Raw genomic sequence first — 26403 nt, 5'->3', positions numbered from 1 at the left:
CACTATTATCCCTATTTAATAAATGATAAACTAAAGGTTCAGAAAATTAATTGGCTTGCTAGTACTTGTTAGTTAGTTAGTAGGAAGTAAATCCAAGATACAAAGCTGACTCCAAATCTTAACATTCCTTCCAATATTCCAGGATGCTATTTAACAAATTTGGGGACTCTTCCTATACCCAGATTATACTTTTTTGTCTAGGGTGTTATGCTGTTATTAAAAATGCAAAACTCTAACAGCATGTTGCCCATATTGCTGTGGAATTTTTGGATATTCTTCATAAACACTCGATATATTTCTAAATAAGTTAATGCCCTGGGAAGTAAGATTTCTAAAATGAGGATAGGATAACAGAAATACGTGCAATTGTGTGGATCTACTAAATGAATGCTACTTTAAGATAAATGTGGAATATGAGTACCACAGTAAAGAGAAAAGAAGTATGAAAAGACATACCCTATATTTGCATTCTTTTAGGTAAAAGTATATTTGAAAACTTTCAGTTGGGAAGAAGGATTAAGATGGAGTAAAGGACATGGGGCTCACCTCTCCCAACAAACACATCAAAATACATCTACACGTGGAACAGTTCTCACTGAAAACTAACTGGCAACTGGCAGAAGGACTCCTGTACAACCAAGGCAGTAAGAAAGACACACACATAGTCATGTACATAGTCATGTAGGAAGGTAAGAAAAGTGATCGTGTCAGGACCTATGCCCCTGGGAGGGAACTCAGGAAAAGGGAGACTATGGGGTGGATAGCTCCCCTGGGAAGTGAGTTGGTGAGAGGCACAGATTTGATGCCCCAGATTTGATGGGGAGACTAGCCCTCCCCCCCCACCCCCGCCGGTACTAACAGGAGGGTCCTGGGAAGCCTGGACTCTGCTCGGGAGGAGGGCACAGATGCTGGCTTGCATGTAAGGAAGGGAGGAGAGAGGCCTGTTCTAGCAGCTGCCAGGTTTTCCATGACCTCCTCGGTGTGTGCCCCAGCCTGAGCTGAGTGACCACCCCAGCCCTGCTCATGCCTTGTCACAGTGCAGCACTGGATCTGGTGTGACCTGAGAGAAGACTCAACCTAGGGAGAAGAGGTAACTTGGTCACAGGGTTGAGCCTCAGTGGGATGACAGTGGCCATTATTGGCCCTTACTCAAGCAGTGCATTAGAAGCATCCCAGATCTCTGACAGTGGACACTTCACCACAGCTCACCTCCCAGTACATGCCAAGAGTCCACACAGGCCTTATCAATTCTGCAGTATGGCTACACAATAGGGTGGCAAATGCTGGAGGCAGTGACCAGCTGTGAGGGACGAAGGGGACTTGCACCCATGGCTGCTTCTGAGCAGAGCAAGGAAAAAAATACTGGTGTCTGCATAGGCAGCACATCAGAGACAACTTGGACCTCTGTCGCTGATGTAAGCCAAGAGCCCACACAGGCCCCACTTGTTCAAGACTCCATGCACCTGGGGCAAGCCTCCTGGTTTAGGAAAAGGAGAAAACACACACTCAAAGGCTCTAGTTCTAGCACCCCTCATCTCTACCCTACCTCCTACCAAGGTAATAGCTGCCAGCACACCACGAGGAAAGACATAACTTGTATTCCCATGAAACCCAGCTCTCCTACCAAAGGCATTGAACACACACAGTCTGTATAGGGACACTCCTACATAAGAATACCTCTTCAAGACCACAATAGGTAATGGTTCATCTAAACTCACAGAGGCAGAGAAAGTTAGTTAAGCAAAATGAAAAGACAGAGGAAATACTCTCAGCTGAAGGAGCAAGAGAAGACCAAATAATGAGAAGAAAAAAATAATGAAACAAATAAATGATTCAGATAAAGAATTCAAAGCATTGGTAATAAGAATGTTAAGTGAATGAGGGAAAAGAATAAATGAACACAGAACTTTTACAAGGAACAGAAAAGAATCAATCAGAAATAAAGAATTCAATAGATGAAATTTAAAAAAAACACATGCTAGAAGGAATGAATAGCAGACTAAGTCATACAGAAGAATGCAAAAGTGATGTGGAAGATAGATAGATAGAATAATAATCGAAATCACACAATTAGAACAGCAAAAAGGAAAGCAAATTTAAAAATGAAAGTAGTATGAGATCTCTCTCTGGAATAACATTAAGCATACAAACAAACATTCGCATTATAGGGGACCTAGAAGAAGAGAGAGAAAGGGGGATTGAAAATGTATTTGAATAAATTATGGCTGAAATTTTCATATACAAGGGAATCCCCATAAGGCTATCAGCTTATCTCTCTGCAGTAACTTTGCTGGCCAGAATGGAGCAGCATGACATAGTCAAAGTCCTGAAAGGGAAAAGCCTGCAACCTAGGATAGTCTAGCATCACAATTACCATTTAGAATAGAAGGAGAGGTAAAGAACTTCTCAGACAAGCAAAAACTAAAAGAATTCATCAATACTAAACTGACTCTTACAGACATGTTAAATGCTCTTCTCTAAGTGAAAAAGACATAAGAAGCTATAGGAAAGGGGAACTCCCACTAGGAAAGGCAAATATGAAAAAGACATAAGAAGCTATAGGAAAGGGGAACTCCCACTAGGAAAGGCAAATATAAAGTTCTGGTCATCAACCACATAAATAAACCAGTACAAAGACAAAATAATTGAAAAAGCAACTACAGTAAACATTTAAGGGATAAGAATGAAGATGTATAATATGACATCAAAAACACAAAATGTGGGGAACTGAAAAATACAGATCTTTTAGAATGTGTTTGAATTGAACTGACTACCAGTTTAAAAAAAGCAGATACCATTATAGGGCCAAATACATGAACCTCACGGTAACCACATATCAAAACCCTACAATAGATACACAAAAACTAAAAAGAAAGGAACACAAGCATACTACAAAGAAAATTATCAAACCACAATAGTAGAAACAAAAAGAAGAAGAAATGAACTACAAAACCAACTGGAAAACAAGTAATAAAATGGCAATAAGTACATACCCATCAATAATTACTTTAAAGGTCAATGGACTAAATGCTCCAATCAAAAGATACAGGGTGGCTAATTGGATTAAAAAAACAAGACCCTTCAATATGCTGCCTACAAGAGACTCACTTCAGAGCTAAAGATACACACAGGCTGAAAGGCATTGGAATAAGGTATTTCATTCAAAGGAAAATGACAAGAAAGCAGGGTAGCAATACTCAGATCAGGCAAAACAGAGTTTAAAACAAAGGCCATAAAGAAAGACAAAGAAGGGCATCATGATACAATGATAAAGGGATGATATGATAAAGGGATCAATATAAGAAAAGGATATTATACTCATTAACATATATGCACTTAAATAAGTACCTAAATAGGAGCACCTAAATAAATGAAGCAAATACTAACAGACATAAATGGAACAATTTTCACTATTTGCAGATGACATGGTACTTTATATAGAAAAACCCAAAGTTTAGACCAAAAAACTATTAGTACTACTAATAAATTCAGCAAAGTTGCAGGATACAAGATCAGTACACAGAAATCTGTTGCTTTTCTATACACTAATAATGAAGTATCACAAAGAGAACATTAAAAAAATCCCATTTAAAAATCACATCAAAAAAATGAAATACCTAGGTATAAACTTAACCAAGGAGATGAAAGACCTGTATTGTGAAAACTTTAAAACATTGATGAAGGATATTGAAGATGATGGAAAGAAGTAAAAAGATATCCTGTGGTCTTGGATTGGAAGAATTAATATTTTTAAAAAGGCCATACAACCCAAAGCAATATACAGATTTAATGCAATCTCTATCAAAAATACCCATGACATTTTTCACAGAACTAGAACAAATAATCTGAAAATTCATGTGTAACCACAAAAGATCCCAAATAGCCAAAATAATCTTGAGAAAAAAGAACAAAGTATCACCCTCCTAGACTACAATGCTACAGTGATCAAAACAGCATAATACTGGTTGGAGATTTGGGGAGAGTGGCACACCTGGAAAGAGCATGGAAGCTTCATGTCCCAGCCCACATACTTTTCTCTATGCACCTCTTCCATCTGGCAGTTCCTGAGTTATATTCTTGGGCAATAAACCTGTAATCTACTTTGGGAGGTGGAGACAATATGATGGAGTAGAAGGACTTCAGCTCACCCCCTCTCACGAAAACACCAAAATCACAACTAAATGCTGAAAAACCATTGACCAAAAAGACTGGAACCTACCAAAAAAGATATCCTGCATCTAAGGACAAAGAAGAAGAAGCCCCAATGATATAGTAGGAGGGGCACATTCATGATACAATCAAATCCCATACCCACTAGGTGGGTGACCCACAAACTGTAAAATAACTATCACAGAGGTTCTCCCACAGGTGTGAAAGTTCTGAGCCCCATATCAGGCTCCCCAGTCTGCGGGTTTGGCATCAGGAGGAGCCATCAGAGCATTTGGCTTTGAAGGGCAGCAGTGTGTGATCACAAGAACACCACAGGACTAGGGCAAACAGAAACTCCAATCATGGAGGGCTCACATAAGGTCTCATGTGCACTGGAACAAAAAGCAGTGACTTCATAGGACCCTGGGCCAGACATACCAGATGGTCTTGGAGGGCCTTCTGAGGAGGTGGGGGGTGGCTGTAGCTCACTGTGAGGACAAGGACACTGGTGGCAGAGTTACTGGGGAGTACTCCTTGGCATGAGCTCTCCTGGAGTGGCCATTTTGACACTAAGTCTTGGCCCCACCAAACAGCCTGTAAGCTCCAGTGCTGGGAGCCTCAGGCCGGACAACCAACAGGGTGGGAACATAGCCCCAACCATCAGCAGACAGGCTGCCTATAGTCTTCTGGAGCCCACAGCCACCTCTAAACAAACCCCTTGACACAGCCCTGCCAGCCAGAGGGAAAAGACTCAGAACCACCCACCAGAGGACAGGCACCAGTCCCTCCCACCAGGAAGCCTGCAAAAGCATCTTCGATCAGCCTCACCCACCAGGAGGCAGACACTGAAGCAAGAGGAACTACAATCCTGCAACCTGTGAAGTGGAGACTGGAAACACAGAAAGTTATACAAAATGAGATGGCAGAGAAATGTTCCAGACGAAGGAACAAGATAAAACCCGAGAAGAACTACTAAGTGAAGTGGATATAGGCAATCTACCCATCTACAGATGGCCAAAAAGCACATGAAAAGATGCTCAACATCACTAATTATTAGAGAAATGCAAATCAAAACTACGAGGTATCTCCTCACACCAGTCAAAATGGCCATCATCAAAAATTCTATGAACAACAAATGGAGAAAAGGGAACCCTCCTGCACTGTTGGTGGGAATGTAAATTGATACAACCACTATGGAGAACAGTATGGAGGTTCCTTAAAAAACTAAAAATAGAACTACCATAAGATCCAACAATCTCACTCCTGGGCATATATCTGGACAAAACCATAATTTGACAAGATAGGTGCACCCCAATGTTCACTGCAGTACTATTTACAATAGCCAAGACTTGGAAGCAACGTAAATGTCCATGGACAGAGGAATGAATAAAGAAAACATGGTACATATATACAGTGGAATATAAAAAAGAATGAAATAATGCCATTTGAAGCAACATGGATAGACCTAGAGATTATCATACTAAGTGAAGTAAGACAGAGAAAGACAAATATCGCGTGATACCACTTACATGTGCAATCTTTTTTTAAAAAATGATACAAAAGAACTTATTTACAAAACAGAAACAGACAGCCTTCAAAAACAAACTTATGGTTATGGGGAAACGTGGTGGGGGGGTAGGGATAAATTAGGAGTTTGGGATGAACATTTACTCAATACTATATATACAATAGATAATAAACAAGGACCGACTGTATAACACAGAGAACTCTACTCAATATTCTGTAATAACCTATATGCGAAAATAATCTGAAAAAGAATGGATATATGTATATGTATAACTGAATCGCTTTGCTGTATACCTGAAACTAACAACACTGTAAATCAACTATACTCCAATATAAAATAAATAATAAAATGCAGCTGTTTCTTTTAAAAAACAAAAGCATGTTACTTGCACAAAATCAGACACAGAGATCAGTGGAACAGATTAGAGAGTTCATAAATAAACCCACACACTTATAATCACAATCTACAAAAAAGGAGGGAAAAATATACAATGGAGAAGACAGTATCTTCAATAAGTAATGCTGGGAAAGCTGGAGAGCTACATGTAAAACAATGAAATTAAAACATTCCCTCACACCATATATGAAAATAAACTCAAAATGTTGTAAAGACCTAAATTTAAGACCTGACATCATAAAAATCCTAGAAGAGAACATAGGCAAACATTCTTTAACAAAAATCATAGCAATATTTTCTTACATCAGTCTCCCAAGGAAATAGAAATAAAATCAAAAATAAACAAATGGGACCTAATTAAACTTAAAAGCTTTTGCACAGCAAAATAAACCATTAATAAAATGAAAAGACAACCTACAGAATAGGAGAAAATATTTGCAAATGATGTGAATGACACGGGGTTAATACCCAAGCTATATAAGTAGCTCATATGCTCAATATCATAAAAACAAATAACCCAATCAAAAAATGGGCAGAAAACCTGAATAGACATTTTTCCAAAGAAGTACATGAAAAGACGCTCAGCATCTCTAATTATCAGAAAAATGAATATCAAAACAATGAGATATTACACACACGTTAGAATGGCTATCATCAAAAAGTCTACAAATAATAAATGCTGGAGATGGTGTATAGAAAAGGAAACCCTCCTACACTGTTAGTGGGAATGTCAGTTGGTCGAGCCACTATGGAAAATAATACGGAGATTCCTTAAAAAACTAGAGTTACCATATGATCCAGCAATCCAATTCCTGGGAATATATTTGGAAAAGACAAAAACTTTAATTTGAAAAGATACATGCACCCCATAGTTCATAGCAGCACTATTTACAATAGCCAAGACATGGAAGCAACCCAAGTGCCCATCAACAGATGATTGGCTTAACAAGATGTGATGTGTGTGTGTGTGTGTGTGTGTGTGTGTGTGTGTGTGTGTGTGTATATAATGGAATATTAATCATAAAAAAGAAAGAAATATTGCCATTTGCAGCAACCTGGATTGACCTAGAGAATATTATGGTTAATGAAATAAGTCAGGGAAAGAAATATTATATGATATAACTTACCTGTGGAATCTAAAAATAATCAATACAAATGAATCTATGTACAAAAGAGAAACAGACTCATAGACACAGAAAAGAAACTTACGGTTATCAAAGGAGAAAGGGATGGGGGAGGGCAAATTAGGAGTATGGGATTAACAGATGCAAACTACTATATATAAAATAGATAAGCAAATATGAATTACTGTGTAGCACAGGGAATTATATTCAATATCTTTTAATAACCTAAAATGGAATATAAGCAGAAAAAAGAATAAATATGCTGCACATTTGAAGCTAACACAATATTGTAAACACACTGTACTTCAATTTAAAAAGAACACTGTAATCAAAACAGTAACAAAAAGAATGCTTCATTAAAAGAAAAAAATATCACGTTGTGCTTTTTCCAAGAATGCACAGTCAGTTTAACATTTAAAAATAAATCGTGGGCTTCCATGGTGGTGCAGGGGTTGAGAGTCCGCCTGCCAGTGCAGGGGACATGGGTTCGTGCCCCGGTCCGGGAGGATCCCACGTGCCACAGAGCGGCTGGGCCCGTGAGGCATGGCCACTGAGCCTGTGCGTCCGGAGCCTGTGCTCCACAGCGGGAGAGGCCACAACAGTGAGAGGCCCACATACCACAAAAATAAATTAATAAATAAATAAATCAGGAGGCGGAACCAAGATGGCAGAGTAGAAGGACGTGCTCTCACTCCCTCTTGTGAGAACACCAGAATCACTACTAGCTGCTGGACAATCATCAACAGGAATACACTGGAACTCACCAAAAAGGATACCCCATATCCAAAGACAAAGGAGAAGCCACAATGAGATGGTAGGAGGGGTGCAATCACAGTAAAATCAAATCCCATAACTGGTGGGGGGTGACTCACAGACTGGTGAACACTTATACCACAGAAGTCCACCCACCGGAGTGAATGTCCTGAGCCCCACATTAGGCTTTCCAACCTGGGGGTCTGGCAACAGGAGGAAGAATTCCTAGAGAATCAGACTTTGAAGCCTAGTGGGAATTGATTGATTGCAGGACTTGGACAGGACTGGGGGAAACAGAGACTCCACTCTTGGAGGGCACACACAAAGTAGTGTGTGCATCGGGACCCTGGGGAAGGAGCAGTGACCCCAGGGGGGACTGAACCAGACCTACCTGCTAGTGTCGGAGGGTCTCCTGCAGAGCTGGGGGGTGGCTTTGTTTCACCATGGGGACAAGGACACTGGCAACAGAAGTTCTGGGACGTACTCCCTGGCATGAGCCCTCCCAGAGTCTGTCATTAGCCCCATCAAAGTGCCCAGGTAGGGTCCAGTGTTGGGTTGCCTCAGGCCAAACAACCAACAGGGAGGGAACCCAGCCCCACCCATCAACAGTCAGCTCTACCCAACACTAGTCTCTCCTATCAAGCTTCTTAGGTAGCCTCATCCACCAGAGGGCAGACATCAGAAGAAAGAAGAACTACAATCCTGCAGCCTGTGGAACAAAAACCACATTCACAGAAAGATAGACAAGATGAAAAGGCAGAGGGCTAGGTACCAGATGAAGGAACAAGACAAAACCCCAGAAAAACAACTAAACGAAGTGGAGATAGGCAACCTTCCAGAAAAAAAATTCAGAATAATGATAGTGAAGATGATCCAGGACCTCAGAAAAAGAATGGAGGCAAACATCAAGAAGATGCAAGAAATGTTTAACAAAGACCTAGAAGAATTAAAAAACAAAGAGACATGAATAATACAATAACTGAAATGAAAACTACACTAGAAGGAATCAATAGCAGAATAACTGAGGCAGAAGAATGGATAAGTGACCTGGAAGACAGAATGGTGGAATTCACTTCTGTAGAACAGACTAAAGAAAAAAGAATGAAAAGAAATGAAGACAGCCTAAGAGACTTTTGGGACAACATTAAACGCAACAACATTCGCATTATAGAGGTCCCAGAAGGAGAAGAGAGAGAGAAGGGAGCAGAGAAAATATTTGAAGAGATTATAGTTGAAAACTTCCCTTACATGGGAAAGGAAATAGCCACCCAAGTCCAGGAAGTGCAGCAAGTCCCATACAGGATAAACCCAAGGAGAAACACATCAAGACACATAGTAATCAAATTGGCAAAAATTAAAGACAGAAAAATTATTAAAAGCAGCAAGGGAAAAACGACAAATAACATACAAGGGAACTCCCGTAAGGTTAACAGCTGATTTCTCAGCAAAAACTCTACAGGCCAGAAGGGAGTGGCATGATATACTTAAAGTGATGAAAGGCAAGAAGGTACAACCAAGATTACTCTACCCGGCAAGGATCTCATTCAGATTTGATGGAGAATTCAACAGCTTTACAGACAAGCAAAAGCTAAGAGAATTCAGCACCACCAAACCAGCTCTACAACAAATGCTAAAGGGACTTCTCCAAGTGGGAAACATAAGAGAAGAAAAGGACCTACAAAAACAAACCCAAAACAATTAAGAACTTGGTCATAGGAACATATGTATTGATAATTACCTTAAACGTGAACGGGTTAAATGCTCCAACCAAAAGACACAGGCTTGCTGAATGGATACAAAAACAAGACCCATATATATGCTGTCTACAAGCTACCCAGTTGAGACCTAGGGACACATACAGACTGAAAGTGAGGGGATGGAAAAAGATATTCCATGCCAATGGAAATCAAAAGAAAGCTGGAGTAGCTATACTCATATCAGATAAAATAGACTTTAAAGAATGTTACAAGAAACAAGGAAGGACACTACATAATGATCAAGGGATCAATCCAAAAAGAAGATATAACAATTATAAATATATATGCACCCAACATAGGAGCACCTCAATACGTAAGGCAACTGCTAATAGCTATAAAAGAGGAAATCGACAGTAACACAATAATAGTGGGGGACTTTAACTCCTCACACCAATGGACAGATCATCCAAAATGAAAATAAATACGGAAACAGAAGCTTTAAATAACACAATAGGCCAGATAGATTTAACTGATATTTATAGGACATTCCATCCCAAAACAGCAGATTACATTTTCTTCTGAAGTGCGCATGGAACATTCTCCAGGATAGATCACATCTTGGGTCACAAATCAAGCCTCAGAAAATTTAAGAAAATTGAAATCATATCAGGCATCTTTACTGATCACAATGCTATGAGATTAGAAATGAATTACAGGGGAAAAAACGTAAAAAACACAAACACATGGAGGCTAAAAAATATGTTACTAAATAACCAAGAGATCCTGAAGAAATCAAAGAGGAAATCAAACAATACATAAAGACAAATGACAATGAAAACACGACGATCCAAAGCCTATGGGATGCAGCAAAAGCAGTTCTAAGAGGGAGCTTTATAGCTATACAAGCCTACCTCAGGAAACATGAAAAATCTCAAGTAAACAATCTAACCTTACATCAAAAGGAACTGGAGAAAGAAGGACAAACAAAACCCAAAGTTAGTAGAAGGAAAGAAATCATAAAGATCAGAGTAGAAATAAATGAAATAGAGACAAAGAAAACAATAGCAAGGATCAATGAAACTAATAGCTGGTTCTTTGAGAAAATAAACAAAATTGATAAACCATTATCCAGACTGATTAAGAAAAAGAGGGAGATGACTGAAATCAATAAAATTAGAAATAAAAAAGGAGAAGTTACAACAGACACTGCAGAAATATAGAGCATCCTAAGAGACTACTACAAGCAACTCTATGCAAATAAAATGGACAACCTGGAAGAAATGGACAAATTCTTAGAAAGGTATAACCCTCCAAGACTAAATCAGGAAGAAACAGAAAATATGAACAGACCAATCACAAGTTATGAAATTGAAACTGTGATTAAAAATCTTCCAAGAAACAAAGGTCTAGGGCCAGATGGCTTCACAGGTGAATTCTGTCAAACATTTAGAGAAGAGCTAACACCCATCCTTCTCAAACTCTTCCAAAAAACTGCAGAGGAAGGAATACTCCCAAACTCATTCTATGAGGCCACCATCACCCTGATACCAAAACCAGACAAAGATACTACAAAAAAAGAAAATTACAGACCAATATCACTGATGAATATAGATGCAAAAATCCTCAACAAAATACTAGCAAACAGAATCCAACAACACATTAAAAGGATCATACACCATGATCAAGAGGGATTTATCCCAGGGATGCAAGGATTCCTCAATATACGCAAATCAATCAATGTGATACACCATATTAACAAACTGAAGAATAAAAACCATATGATCATCTCAATAGATGCAGAACAAGCTTTTGACAAAATTCAACACCCATTTATGTGAAAAACTCTCCAGAAAGTGGGCATAGAGGGAACCTACCTCAGCATAATAAAGGCCATATATGACAAACCCACAGCAAACGTCATTCTGAATGGTGAAAAACTGAAAGCATTTCCTCTAAGATCACGAACGAGACAAGGATGTCCACTCTCACCACTATTATTCAACATAGTTTTGGAAGTCCTAGCCACAGCAAGTAGAGAAGAAAAAGAAATAAAAAGAATACAAATTGAAAAGGAAGAAGTAAACCTGTCACTGTTTGCAGATGACATGATACTATACATAGAGAATCCTAAAAAATCCACAGAAAACTACTAGAGCCAATCAAGGAATTTAGTAAAGTTGCAGGATACAAAATTAATGTGCAGAAATCTCTTGCATTCCTATATACTAATGATGAAAAATCTGAAAGAGTAATTATGGAAACACTCCCATTTGCCATTGCAACATAAAGAATAAAATACCTAGGAATAAACCTACCTAGGAGACAAAAGACCTGTATGCAGAAAACTATAAGACACTGATGAGAGAAATTAAAGATGATACCAACAGATGGAGAGATATACCATATTCTTGGATTGGAGGAATCAATATTGTGAAAATGACTATAGTACCCAAAACAATCTGCAGATTCATTGCAATCCCTATCATATTACCAGTGGCATTTTTTACAGAACTAGAACAAATCATCTTAAAATTTGTATGGAGACATAAAAGACCCCCCAATAGCCAAAGCAGTCTTGAGGGAAAAAAACGGAGCTGGAGGAATCAGGCTCCCTGACTTCAGACTATACTACAAATTTACAGTAATGAAGACAATATGGTACTGGCACAAAAACAGAAACATAGATCAATGGAACAAGATAGAAAGCCCAGAGATATACCCACACACCTATGGTCAACTAATCTATGACAAAGGAGGCAAAGATATACAATGGAGAAAAGACAGTCTCTTCAATAATTGGTGCTGGGAAAACTGGACAGCTACATGTAAAAGAATGAAGTTAGAACACTCCCTAACACCATACACAAAAATAAACTCAAAATGGATATGAGACCTAAATGTAAGACCAGACACTATAAAACTCTTAGTGGAAAACATAGGAAGAACACTCTTTTACATAAATCATAGCAAGATCTTTTTTGATCCACCTCCTAGAGTAATGGAAATAAAAACAAACAAATGGGACCAAATGAAACTTCAAAGCTTTTGCACAGCAAAGGAAACCATAAACAGGACAGGAAGACAACCTTCAGAATGGGAGAAAATATTTGCAAACGAATCAACGGACATAGGATTAATCTCCAAAATATATAAACAGTTCATGCAGCTCAATATTAAAGAAACAAACGACTGAATCCAAAAATGGGCAGAAGACCTAAATAGACATTTCTCCAAAGAAGATATACAGATGGCGAAGTAGCACATGAAAAGCTGCTCAACATCACTAATTATTAGAGAAATGCAAATCAAAACTACTATGAGGTATCACCTCACACCAGTTAGAATGGGCATCATCAGAAAATCTACCAACAACAAATGCTGGAGAGGGTGCGAAGAAAAGGGAACCCTCTTGCACTGTTGGTGGGAATGTAAATTGATACAGCCACTATGGAGAAAACTAAAAGTAGAATTACCACATGATCCAGCAATCCCACTACTGGGCATATACCCAGAGAAAACCATAATTCAAAAAGACACATGCACCCCAGTGTTCACTGCAGCACTATTTACAATAGCCAGGTCATGGAAGCAACCTAAATGCCCATCAACAGAGGAATGGATAAAGAAGTTGTGGTATATATATACAATGGAATATTACTCAACCATAAAAATGAACGAAATTGAGTCATTCGTTGAGACGTGGACGGATTTAGAGACTGTCATACAGAGTGAAGTAAGTCAGAAAGAGAAAAACAAGCATCGTATATTAATGCATGTATGGGGAACCTAGAAAAATGGTACAGATGAGCCGGTCTGCAGGGCAGAAGTTGAGACACAGATGTAGAGAACAGATGTATGGACACCAAGGGGGGAAAACCGCATTGGGGTGGGGATGGTGGTGTGCTGAATTGGGCGATAGGTATTGACATGTATACACTGATGTGTATAAAATTGATGACTAATAAGAACCTGCAGTATAAACAAGCAAACAAACAAACAGAACAACTAATACTAAACTTTCTTTGGGTTATTTGTATGGAAATATGTTAATATAAATGTTTCAGACATTACATGAAATTTCTAAAAGTCTTATATGTTCTTGTATAATGTTATAAGTCATAATTCTAGTTATTACTTTAAATTGTATATATCAGAAATAACTAAAAAAAAATAAATGTGACATACCTCATTAACAAAATAAAGGAGAGAAAAGTAATTTTTCAAATGTACATATACACAATGGAATATTAATCAGCTATGAAAATGAAATTCTGCCATTTGCAATAACATAGATGAACCTAGAGCACATTATGCTTCATGAAACAAGTCAGACAGGAAAAGACAAATACTATATGATATCAGGTATATGTAGAATCTAAAAAAGAAAAAGAAATGTATATAGCAAAACAGAAGCAGACTCACAGATATAGAAAACAAACTAGTGTTTACCCATAGGGAGAGGGAAGAGGGGAGGAATAAGATACAGGTAAATGATTAAGAGATACAAACGACTATGTATAAAATAGATAAGGAACAAGAGTAGATTGTATAGCACAGGAAATTATAGCCTTTATATTGTCGTAACTTTTAATGGAGTATAATCTGTAAAAATACTGATTTACTATGCTGCACACCTAAAACTAATATTGTATATCAACTATACTTCAATTTTTGAAAATATAAAAGAATAATAAAATTTGCAATTGTAATACAAAAGAGTTGGCTTCTATAGGAATAGCTACACTAGAATCAGTTTATATCAGGAAAACACAAGTTGCGACGGTTCTGGAATGTCCTTTAGTAAAAGGGAAAATGGACAATATCACAAATAAGTAGTAAATATCACTAGTAAAGAAAGATTTTATAAGTTCATCCAGATGGAACCCCATCTTTTGATTTATTTTTAAATATATTTAATTAATTATTTGGCTGCACCAGGTCTTATTGCAGCATGTGGGATCTTTAGTCGCAGCATGCAAACTTTTAGTTGCAGCATGTGGAATCTAGTTCCCTGACCAGGGATTGAATCTGGGCCCATTGCATTGGGAGCATGGAGTCTTAGCCACTGGACCACCAGGGAAGTCCTGACATTTGATTTCTTACCTACTATTTTGTGACCCATACTGAAACATTTTCAGGGGACCCACTTCAGAGGATGTTTGACTATTCCTCCACATGGTATCTGCCACCAGGTGAACTGTGGAGGCTTACATTACAGAATACAAGCCAGATGATTAAGCTCTTTTCCCAGAGTAAAAATTAAGGGTTGATATTAAAATCCAAGCTTACGTTTAAATACAGTTTTTCCTTGAAAATTAATACAAGATGTGATGCCAATAATGAAAATAATACAGTCAAGTTAAATGGCATTCCCAATATCTTTACTATTATTTTTTATGTGTAAACTTAACATTTGAAGATATTTTTAGGAAATATGTACATTTGCTCTCTTACTATTTTATGGTTTAATTTTTTATCACTAGCAAAATCTTTTATTTACAGTCAAGTTTTCCATTTGTGGTATGCTTGAACTATTTCCAGTTCTACTGCTTCTAACACTGATTTAGAACCTAAAACCTCTAGTTCAGGGGTCCCCAATCCCTGGGCCTCGGACAGGTACCAGTCCGCAGCCTGTTAGGAACCAGGCCGCACAGCAGGAGGTGAGCGAGCGAAGCTTCATCTACCGCTCCCCATCGCTCATATTACTGCCTGAACCGTTCCCACGCCCCCAACCCTGGTCGGTGGAAAAATTGTGTTCCACAAAACCAGTCCCTGGTGCCAGAAAGGTTGGGGACCACTGCTCTAGTTTCAGCCACTTCCAAAGTATAGTGGTCTTTATTTATATTATCAGAGAGAAGATATTAACCTTCAGCTGTTAAGTTTAATTTCTTACCCAATTCATTAAAAGATGGGAACCCCATCTTTTGATTTATTTTTATAAGTTGAGGTTCCATCTTATTTATTTATAAATTTATAAATTATTTATATTTTATTTTGATTTGATTTATATTTTGATTTATTTATATTTCAATAAGACCTGGTGCAGCCAAATAAATTAATTAAGTATATTCAAAAATAAATGAAGCATTTTTTAAAAAGAAATAACAAATGTCACAAAACAGTGGATAAGAATACTTTTATGAGTCTGGGAGCAAAAAAATCTTGAAAAACACATACACGGTTAATTTAAGAGTCTTAAATATTGTTTCTAAATTAATTTAACTAAATAGTGGTCATTATTCTTGCCAAACAAAAACCCTCCAAATAAAAATATATGTAGTGGACGCATTATACTTCTTTTGCACCCTATTTATGCCATTGCAACATTGCCATTTATTGAAAGCTTTCCATAAAACCTGATGTATCTGATTGATGCAATTCATTTAGCATTCCAAACATTCCTAAAATTGCCTTTTTGTATTTAGAATGCATTGGTAGTGGGCAATTATAATGTTTTAAAAGTTATTGGTTTTAGGGTAATCTATTCTTATATATTTGATTCAGAACAACCTTAATTTATCAGTACAAGTTCAACCCCAAAGGAGCAAAAAAGAATGCTTTGAAAACATTAACTAGTGTAAATTGCATATCTAATTCAACTGGTACTGTATTTTGCTTTATGATTTTTGATGGGTATATGATATAAACTAAGAGTATTCCAAAGCTATGATTTATAAAGGTTTTCTAACAACATTCTCAAGACATGACAGTCATTCCATTTAGTTATTTCAAGATATGTGCACTAAATGATAAATATAAAATGCATCAAGTTAGTACTAAACCAGTGTTGTGTGCAGTAAACTCATTCACAATTAAAATGCATAGCAGCCAATCTTTTGAAAAAGCTTGGTTTCAGAATTTTAGTTAACCAGTCTCTAAAATTCATGATATTTCCCATGAAGACTCTCAATTTAAAAATAAAAAAAATTCTTAACCACTGGTGGCACAGTGGTTAAGAATCTGCCTGGTAATGCAGGGGACATGGGTTGGTACCCCGGTCCGGGAAAATCCCACATGCTGTGGAGCAACTAAGCCAGTGTGCCACAACTACTGAGCCTGCACTCTAGAACCTGCATGCCACAACTACTGAAGTCCGTGCACCTAGAGCCTGTGCTCGGCAACAAGAGAAACCACCGCAATGAGAAGCCCACACACCACAACGACGAGTAGCCCCCGCTTGCTGCAACTGGAGAAAGCCTGTACACAGCAACGGAGACCCAATGCAACCATAAATAAATAAATAAATAAATAAATAAATAAATAAATAAATAAAAATTCACGTTTCTTTCCTATAGATGAGAAGCATGGGTTTCAATGATTAGTTAACTTAGTAGCTAAGTTCTTACAATAGAGAACTCTCTGATGTGATAATTTTTCTTCCCACAATCTTTGGCAGGCACCATGTTATATATTCTCTCTTAAATATGAAATACAATGAAGATATTTTATACACAATTGCTATCCTCTGCATATTGCAGTTTGGTTCCTTTTTCTGATTATGGTAGATCATTGCATTTTAAAATACTGGGAAAGAGGGTTTCTCTGGTGGCACAGTGGTTAAGAATTTGTACGCCTAGAGCCCGTGCTCCACAACAAGAGAAGCCACCACAATGAGAAGCCTGTGCACCGCAAGGAAGAGTAGCCCCTGCTTGCCACAACTAGAGAAAGCCCGCACACAGCAACGAAGACTCAACACAGCCAAAAATAAATAAGTAAAATAAATTTAGAAATAAAATACTGGGAAAGATATATCAAGTCTCTTTCCAAATCAGTACTTGAAGTATCTCTGCATTCAATTTTGCAACGTTTCAAGAATACTCTTTGCTATTTTAAAAAGTAAAATCAGCAGATTTGAGGTAACAGATGTCAGAAATTATCAAGGCCATTACAGGCTAATTATTTACCAAAACATCATCTTAAAGGCAAAGTATTCAGAAATAATTATGGTTTTCTCTATTACTCATTGCAGCCATTAGAAATTTCTTTGAAGCCCGAGGACTAAAGTTTTTTCCAGTCCCTCCTCCTGCCCCACTTAGCGCTGAATCAGAAAGTGAGACACCTGCTTCCAGCTGCACAGAAGATGAACACATAGAAAATTCTGTTCACTTATTATCCTAATATCCCCTGGAAATCTTTCACTGAGAATTGTTAACAATCTATAAAAGCATTGTGATAAAAACTAATATACACCGAAATTACATTAGTTTCCCTAAAAATTTAGAAAGCTTCTGTATTTCACCTTTTTCCAAAACATATGTAATGCAGTTGGGTATATATGATCATTAGTATAATTTGAATTTACTGACCTCAGGATTCTAGTGGTTAAAAATTAATAGTTTGTATTTTTTAGGCATAATGTCCTAGAGGCAACAGGTCAGACCTATATGGAAGAAACAGCAAGTTCTTACCTTATGGCCAAAAAGGTATCTCAACTCCAAGAGTTATGTTGTTTTATGCCATCATACATACATTCCATATCCAATGCAGATTCAATTGATTGACCACCTGGAGTTCCATGCTGAAAAATAATCTTCAGCTGTATCACTGTTCATTAGGAAAGGCTATCATGATTAATTTGTATCTGATATGGATACAGGAGGGGGTGGCAAACTTTCTTATGCAGGTAATTTACCATCACTGCAATAGTAAACATGTTCCCACATGAAGGTTCCCTCATCGCAGAAGGAGGGGAGCCATTAGGGTAAACAAGGAATAGTCAAGAGGGGAGGGCAAAAAGAAGAAAACAATTTGAAAACATAAGCTTTATTCCCCATGTCTTCTTCAAAACTTAACAATGCTTCTTCCCAACTACTTCATCTGAACAGATTTACCATACTTAAAAAAAAAATCTTTTTAAATTTTAGTTAGGAAAAACAAAACTATGTTTTGTCATTCGGGAAAAAAAACTGCTTAGTCGTCGGATACATTTTGTATGCTTTTTAACCAGTTGATTGTTAGGCTATTGCTTATGTGTGTGTGTGTGTGTGTGTGTGTGTGTGTATATATATATATATATATACACACACACACACACACACACATATATATAAGTAGCCAATAAATAACCTAATCATAACATTTAATATTACTTACATGCAGTATTGCCCATATTAAACTAATCTTTTGCTGCTTAAAAGTTAGAAATGTATACTAGACTTCTGTAAACTCTGAGAATACTGGTTTATTTCTACAGAAAGCAGAGCTTGGTTTGTGGTGAAAAACTTGTCTGCCTAGGGTGAAAATTCACACTAGAGATTATCCAAATTGATTGGCCACAGTTTAGTGAACATATGTCCTCCTGCAAAGCTGCTTTTTCTCCTTCCCTAACATATCCAAAGGAGCACAAAAATAGATGGCAGGAGAAGGGATATACAACAGATTTTATTATCACTGGTCAGACAGTAGCAGCTGTCACATGAAGCTAGGTTTGCCAAGCAGAAAAAATATATATATATGTTTTTTTTCTTGTGACTACAGATGATACATGATTTCTCCACAAAAAACAAACCTTTCTCTATTTTAGATATAGTTCTATAAAGTCCAAATAATCACCTTTTCTATTCTGCATTTTACTGCTAGTCCTTAGCCAACAGAATAAAGCAGGAAAAATAAAATGGTAAGGATTGATAAAAGAAATAAGTAAAACTGTCATTATTAGCAATTGATAATTGCTTACATAGGAACTATAAAAGAATCTAGAGATAAATACTAGAATTAATAAGTGTTTATCAAGATTGCTTGATTTAAAATCAGTATCTAAAAATCAGTTGTTTTCTATATCCCAGCAAAACTCACTGGAAAATGAAAATTTTAAGAGATAGATATTTTGATGCTACAGTAAATTTTAATACCTAGGAATAAACCTCCTAAAGGCTATGTAAGGCTTTTATGGATAAAATTAGAAAAAACTTTATTGAGAGATATTAAGATAAACCTAAATAAATTGAGTGTTATACCATATTTATAGATTGGGATGTAAATAATAACAAAAATCTCTAGATACAATGTCAATGCCAATCTCAATCAAAATCCCAGGAGAATATTTTGTGGGCTTCATAAATTTATTTGCAAATTCTGTGGATGTTCAATGTGTTAAAAAATATTCTTTGAAGAGAAAGAACGAGCTTGATAGGCTTTTAAAAACTATTATAAAATTAGAATAATTAACTCAGTGTGGTTGCTATAGACTGAAGGTTTGTGTCCACCCCATCCCCCAAATTCATATCCTGAAACCTAATGCCCAACGTGATGGTATAAGGCAGTGGGGCCTTTGGGAGTTGATTAAATCATGAGGGTAGAGCCCTCATAAAAGGCATTATTGCCTTTATAATAAACCCCAGAGAACTCCCTTGCCTCTTCTGTTATATGAGGACACAGAGAGAAGATGGCTGTCTTTGAACAAGGAAGCAAGCTCTCACCAGACATCAAATCTGCTGGCACCTTGATCTTGGACTTCCCAGTCTCCAGAACTATGAGAAATAAACATTGGTTGTTTATAAGCCATCCAGTCTATGGTATTTTGTTATAGCAGCCCAAATGGACTAAGTATTATTGGCATAAGCGGTAAAGGCATTGCAAATCAAGAGGGAAAGAACTGAGTGAGGTGAGCAAGATGGTGGAAGAGGAGATCCCCAGTCCACATCGTCCCACAGAAAGAAATACTCAACAGTCACCCATGGACAAAAGTCCCTGTGTGGGAGCTTTGGGATCCAGGTAGGAGGTTGTAAAACCCCAGTAGAACCCAAGACTGAGGAGGGCTTCTTTGAGAAGGCAGGCCTGTGCGACAGTGGTAGGCTCACCAACCACGTTTCCAGCTGCAGACCAGAAGCAACTCCATCCACTCTGCAGTCTCAGATCCAGTACAACTTGTCCATGGTCCTGCCACCAGCTCCTTCCACCAAGGGACATGGGAGGAACCAGGCCCTGGTAACAAGCCTGCCCACCTTGGATTCAAATGTGATCCCCGAAGCAGTCCCATGGCTCCAGCCAGCAGTCCCTGGCTCCAGCTCTATTCTACCACTGTCCTAAGGCAGTCTTGCCCAGCCAAGGACCAGACCAAGGGACCTGACAGAAGCCATACCCTTAGGCACCCCCAATAACAGCCCTGCTGACCTCAGACAGACTGTGGTCCCTAAGCAGCCCCATGACCTGGCTCCAGCCCTATTCTACTATGGTTCAGAGGCAGTCATGCCTACCCAGACACTCACCCAAGGACCCAGCAGAAGCCATGATGAAAACTAAACTGATAGGTGTCCTTGGTAACAGACCATTTACAACAGCATCAAAACAACAAAATAGGAATAAATTTATCCAAGGAGGTGAAATATCTGTACACTGAAAAGTATAAAACATAGATGAAAGAAATTAAAGAAGATAAAAAAGGAAAGAAAAATATCCCATGTTCGTGGATTAGAAGAATTAATATTGTTAAGGTGCCATACTACTCAAAGCAATCTACATATTCTTATGCAATCCCCATCAAAGTCACAATGGCATTTTTTACATAAATAGAAAAAACAATCCTAAAATTCATATGTAACTACAGAAGACCACAAATAGCCAAAGCAATCTTGACCAAGAAGAGCAAAACAGAAGGCATCACATTTCCTGATTTTAAAATATAAAGCTGCAGTAACCAAAACAATATGTCTCTGTCAAAAAAAAAAAAAAAAAAAAAAAAAAGCAACAAAACCCCCATATAGACCAGCGGAACAGAATTTAGAGCCCAAAAATAAACCCACTCATTTATGGGCAACTGATCTTTGACTAGATGGGGCAAGAATACACAATTGTATTCTTGGGCAAAGGATAGTCTGTTCAATAAATGGTGCTGGGAAAACTGGATAACCACATGGAGAATTGTGAAACTGGACCATAATCTCACATCATACACAAAAATCAACTCAAATGGATTAAAGACTTAAACTTAAGACCTGAAACCATAAAATGAATAAAAGAAAACATAGGGGGAAAAGCTTTTTGACATTGGTCTGGGCAATGATTTTCTTGAACATAACCCCAAATACACAGGCGATAAAGGCAAAAATAGACAAGTGGGATTGCATCAAGCTAAAAAGCTTCTGCACAGTAAAGGAAATAATCAAAAGAGTGAAAAGACAATCTTCTAAAGTAAGTAAAAAACAAAAAACTACAAATGATATATTAAGAAAGGGGAAAAATGGATTAATATAAAATGCTCAGTTAAAACCACAGAAAGCAGAAAAAGAGTGTAAGACAAAAATAGGAACAAAGAACAAGATCAACAAATAGAGAAAAGTAACAATTATGGTAGATATTAACCCAAATATGGAAATAATCACATTTAACTTCAATGGTCTAAATAAACCACTGAAATCAAAGTGACCATTAGAATGGGTAAAAAATAAGACCCAATTATATGATGTCTACAAGAAACCCACTTTAAATATAAAGATACATACAGAGTAAAATTAAATAGATAAAGATATACCATGATGGCACTAATCAAAAGAAAGCAGAAGTAGCTATATTAATGGGAGACAGAGCAGACTTCAGAGCAAGGAAAATTTCAGGGATAAAGAGAGGCATTGCATAATGATAAAGGGATCAATTCCCCAAGATGATGTAAATAATCTTTAACATATATGCACTTAAAAACAGAGAATCTAAATATAGGAGGCAAACACTGATTGAACTACAAGGAGAAATAAATGAATCCACTATTACATTTGGAGACTTCAGCACCTCTCTATCAGAAAAGGAGAGATCCATCAGGAAGAAAATCAGTAAGGCCATAGTTGAACTCAACAGTACCATCAATCAACTGGATCTAACTGACATCTGTAGGCTACTTCATCCAACAGCAATAGCTTGTTCTTCTCAAGCTCAATGGAATATTCACCAAGACATAACACATTCTGGGCCACAAAACAAACCTTAACAAACATAAAAGAATAGAAATCATGGCAATATTTGCTTTCAGAACACAATGGTGAGAAACTCTTTTTTTCTTTCCCACTAATATCAGGAAAAAGGCAAGAATGTCTCCTCTCACCACTTCTTTTCAACATCATACTGGAAGTCCCAGCTAATACAATAAGACAAGAAGAAAAAACAAAAGGTATACAAATTGGGAAAGAAGAAATAATACTGTCTTTAGAGGTGACATGATTCTTTATGTAGAAAATTCTAAAGAATTGACAAAAAATCCTGAAACTGGGCTTCCCTGGTGGCGCAGTGGTTGAGAGTCCGCCTGCCGATGCAGGGGACATGGGTTCGTGCCCCGGTCCAGGAAGATCCCACATGCCGCAGAGCGGCTGGGCCCATGAGCCATGGCTGCTGAGCCTGCGCGTCCGGAGCCTGTGCTCCGCAACGGGAGAGGCCACAACAGTGAGAGGCCCACATACTGCAAAAAAAAAAAAAAAAAAAAAAAAATCCTGAAACTCATAAGCAATTATAGCAAGGTTACAGAATACAAGGGTAATATACAAAAGTTAATCACTTTCAGCTATTGTCTGAATGTTGGTGTTCTCCCAAAACTCACAAATTCAAATTCTAACCCCTAAGGTATTAGGAGGTGGGGCCTTTTGGAGGTGATTAGGTCATAAGAACAGAGCCTTCATCAGTGGGATTAGTGCCTTGAAACTGAGGCTCCAGAGAGCTTGCTTGTCTCTTCTGCCAATGTAAGGCTACAACAAGAACTTTGCAACCCAGAAGAGGTCCCTCACACGACCATGCTTGCACCCTGATGTTAGACTTCCAGTATCCAGAGCTATGATAAATGAATTTCTGTTTTTTATAAGCCACCAACTCTGTGGTATCTTGTTACAGCAGTTCTATGGACTAAGACACTTTCCTATATACGAGCAATGAACAAGTGAAATTTGAAATTAAGAACACAATACCATTTACATTATCACAAAAAAATTAAAATAGGTGTAAATCTAACAAAATACGTGCAAGAACTATATGAGGAAAACAACAAAACTCTTATAAATGAAATCAAAGAACAAAATAAATGGAGAGATATTCCATGTTCATGGATAGGAAGACTCAATATTGTAAAGATGTCATTTCTTCCCAACTTAATCTATACATTCAATGCAAGCCCAACCCAAATCCAAGCAAGTTATTTTGTGGATATCAACAAATGAATTCTAAAGTTTATATGGAAAGACAAAAGCTCCAGAATAATCAACATAATTTTCAAAGAGAAAAACAAAGTTGGTGTACTGACACTACCCAACTTCAAGACTTACTATAAAGCTACAATATTCAAGACCATGTAGTACTGGTGAGAGAATAGAAAAATAGATCAGTGGAACAGAATAGAGAGCCAAGAAATAGACCCCCATAAGTATAGTCAACTGATCTTTGACAAAGGATCAAAGGCAATACAATGGAGCAAAAATAGTTTTTCTTTTTCTTTTTTTCAATAAATGGTGCTGAAAAAACTGGATATCCATATGCAAAAAAAAGGGTCTGACACAGACCTTAAACCTCTCATAAAAATGAACTCAAATTGATTATATACCTAAATGTAAAACCCCAAATTATGAAACCCCTAGAAAATAAATCAAGATGACCTTAGTTTTTTAATGACTTCTTTAGTATAACCCCCCAGTAAACAATCCATAAAATAAATAATTGATTAAGTTGCACTTAGTTGCACTTAAAAATCTATGCCCTGCCGAAGACAATGTCAAGAGAATGAAAAGTGAATGCACAGACTGGATAAAATATTTGCAAAGACATAGCTGATAAAGGACTGTTATCCAAAGTATACAGTATTAAAAACTCAACAATAAGAAAATGAACAACCTGATTAAATAATGAGCCAAAGGCCTTGACAGACACCTCCCCAAATAAGATATACAGATGACAACCATACGAAAAGATGCTCTACATCATATGTCAAAAGGGAAATGCAAATTAAAACAACGAGATGCCACTACACACCTATCAAAATGGCTACAATGCCAGAAAACTGACAACAGAAAATGCTCATGAAGATTGGGAGCAACAGGAACTCTCATTCATTGCTGATGGAAATTTAAACTGGTACTCACTTTGGAAGGCAGTTAGGGAGTTTCTTATAAAACTGAACATACTCTTACCACATGATCTAGCAATCATTCTCTCTGGTATTTAACCCAAGGAATTGAAAACATGTCAACACACCTGGATATTTATAGCAGCTTTATTCATAATTGCCAAAACTTGGAAGCAAACTACATGTCCCTTAGTAGGCTAATGGATACATAAATGTGATATATCTAGACAATGGAATATTATCCAGCGCTAAAAATAAATGATCTATTCAGCCTTGAGAAGACATGGAGGAAAATTAAATGCATATTACTAAGTGAAAGAAGTCAATCTGAAAAGCTTATATACTGTATGATTCCAACTATATGACATTATAGAAAAAGCAAAACTATGGAGACAGTAAAAAGATCAGTGGCTGCCAGGGATTAGAGGGGAGGGAAGTATGAAAAGTCAAGAGAGCAGAGGATTTTAAGAGCAATGAAACTGTTCTGTTTGATATTCTAATGGGGAATAAATGCCATTGTCCAAACCTATAGAATGTACAACACTAAGAGTAGACCCTAATGTAAATTATGGACTCTGAGTGATAATGATGTATCAATGTAGGTTTATCAATTCTAACTAGTGTGCCACACTTTGGTAGGGTATGTTGACAATGAGAGAGGTTATGCAAATGTGGGGGAAGGGGATATACTGGAAATCTCTGTACCTTCTACTCAGTTTTTCTGTGAATCTTAAACTGCTCTAAAAAAATTCTACTGTATTCAATAATAAACAAACAAATAAATAAAATTTTAAATCAACGTTTGCCATGGAGGAGGCCCTAACCATGATAATACTGATGCGAGACTCTTTGAAGAAACCTTTACATGTAAACATGACCAGAGTAGAAAAAAACCCTCCCCAGAATATCATGTAACCCCACACATCTTTTAATCCCTACCCCTCCCTTTCCTTTCGGTACCATATCTGGGTAAGTTGATAAAAAAAACCATGGGGGCTCCCTCCTTTTGTGCCAGTGAGACGTTCAAACCACACAAACCTCTGTCCATGTGCAAAAACCCACATACCAGCCCCACCCTCTAACTACAATAAAACCCCAAGCCAAACTCCTTTTCTGCCCATCAATCAATGCTTAGTTCTTCTTGGGAGCATAACATACTATGTTCTCCCCAGAAAGCCTTATGTGAGAAATAACCTTTCATACCCTCTAAGTATATCTGTGGCATCATCAGTCTTGTCATCTAAACAAATTTTGGGGTTAGAGGTCTGACTTATTTCTGTGGGTGACAATAATATGGGTGAAGGAAATTTTATCTTTAGAGTAGTATTCAAGTTATGGAATAAAGAAGGAATGATAGAATTAGAAAATCACCATATTGCAACTCTTAATGAATGAATGGGTCTAGTCATTGATCTGCTAACAATTCAAAAAGACAGATTATTTGCCTTCTGGTTGCAAACACAAACACCTCTTAAAATAATCTTCAAAAAAATTAATCTGAATCTGATCGTTTTGAGATCTAGTACAATTTACATGAAATACGGAACTGATTAAAACCTAAATGTTGCCATGGGGATAAAATTAACAAAATTCAGAAAGTGAAAGATCTATAGGACAAATAAATTGGTTTCTTAAATTTTAAAGGAAATTGGAAGAATTATTAGGGAAAAATCAGAAATTAAGAGGCTTAAAAGGTATATCATGTAATCACAATGTGAGGATTCA

General features: G+C 37.3%; 1 long non-coding RNA gene across 2 annotated transcripts in view; it reads right to left on the bottom strand.

Annotated features, from left to right (window-relative positions):
- The window catches only part of LOC137216980 (uncharacterized), a 347516-nt gene that overhangs the window by 127875 nt on the left and 193238 nt on the right, over positions 1-26403 (bottom strand). Inside the window, exon 3 of one of the 2 annotated variants that reach the window (XR_010939964.1) lies at positions 18056-18165. The exons of the other annotated variant lie outside the window; for it this stretch is intronic. This is a non-coding gene — a long non-coding RNA (uncharacterized lncRNA). The remainder of the gene's footprint in view (positions 1-18055; positions 18166-26403) is intronic. 2 annotated transcript variants of the gene reach the window in all.

This window comes from Pseudorca crassidens, chromosome X (assembly GCF_039906515.1).
Source record: "Pseudorca crassidens isolate mPseCra1 chromosome X, mPseCra1.hap1, whole genome shotgun sequence".
NCBI classification, from domain to species: Eukaryota; Metazoa; Chordata; class Mammalia; order Artiodactyla; family Delphinidae; genus Pseudorca; species Pseudorca crassidens.
This window is presented reverse-complemented; position numbering and strand designations above follow the sequence as displayed.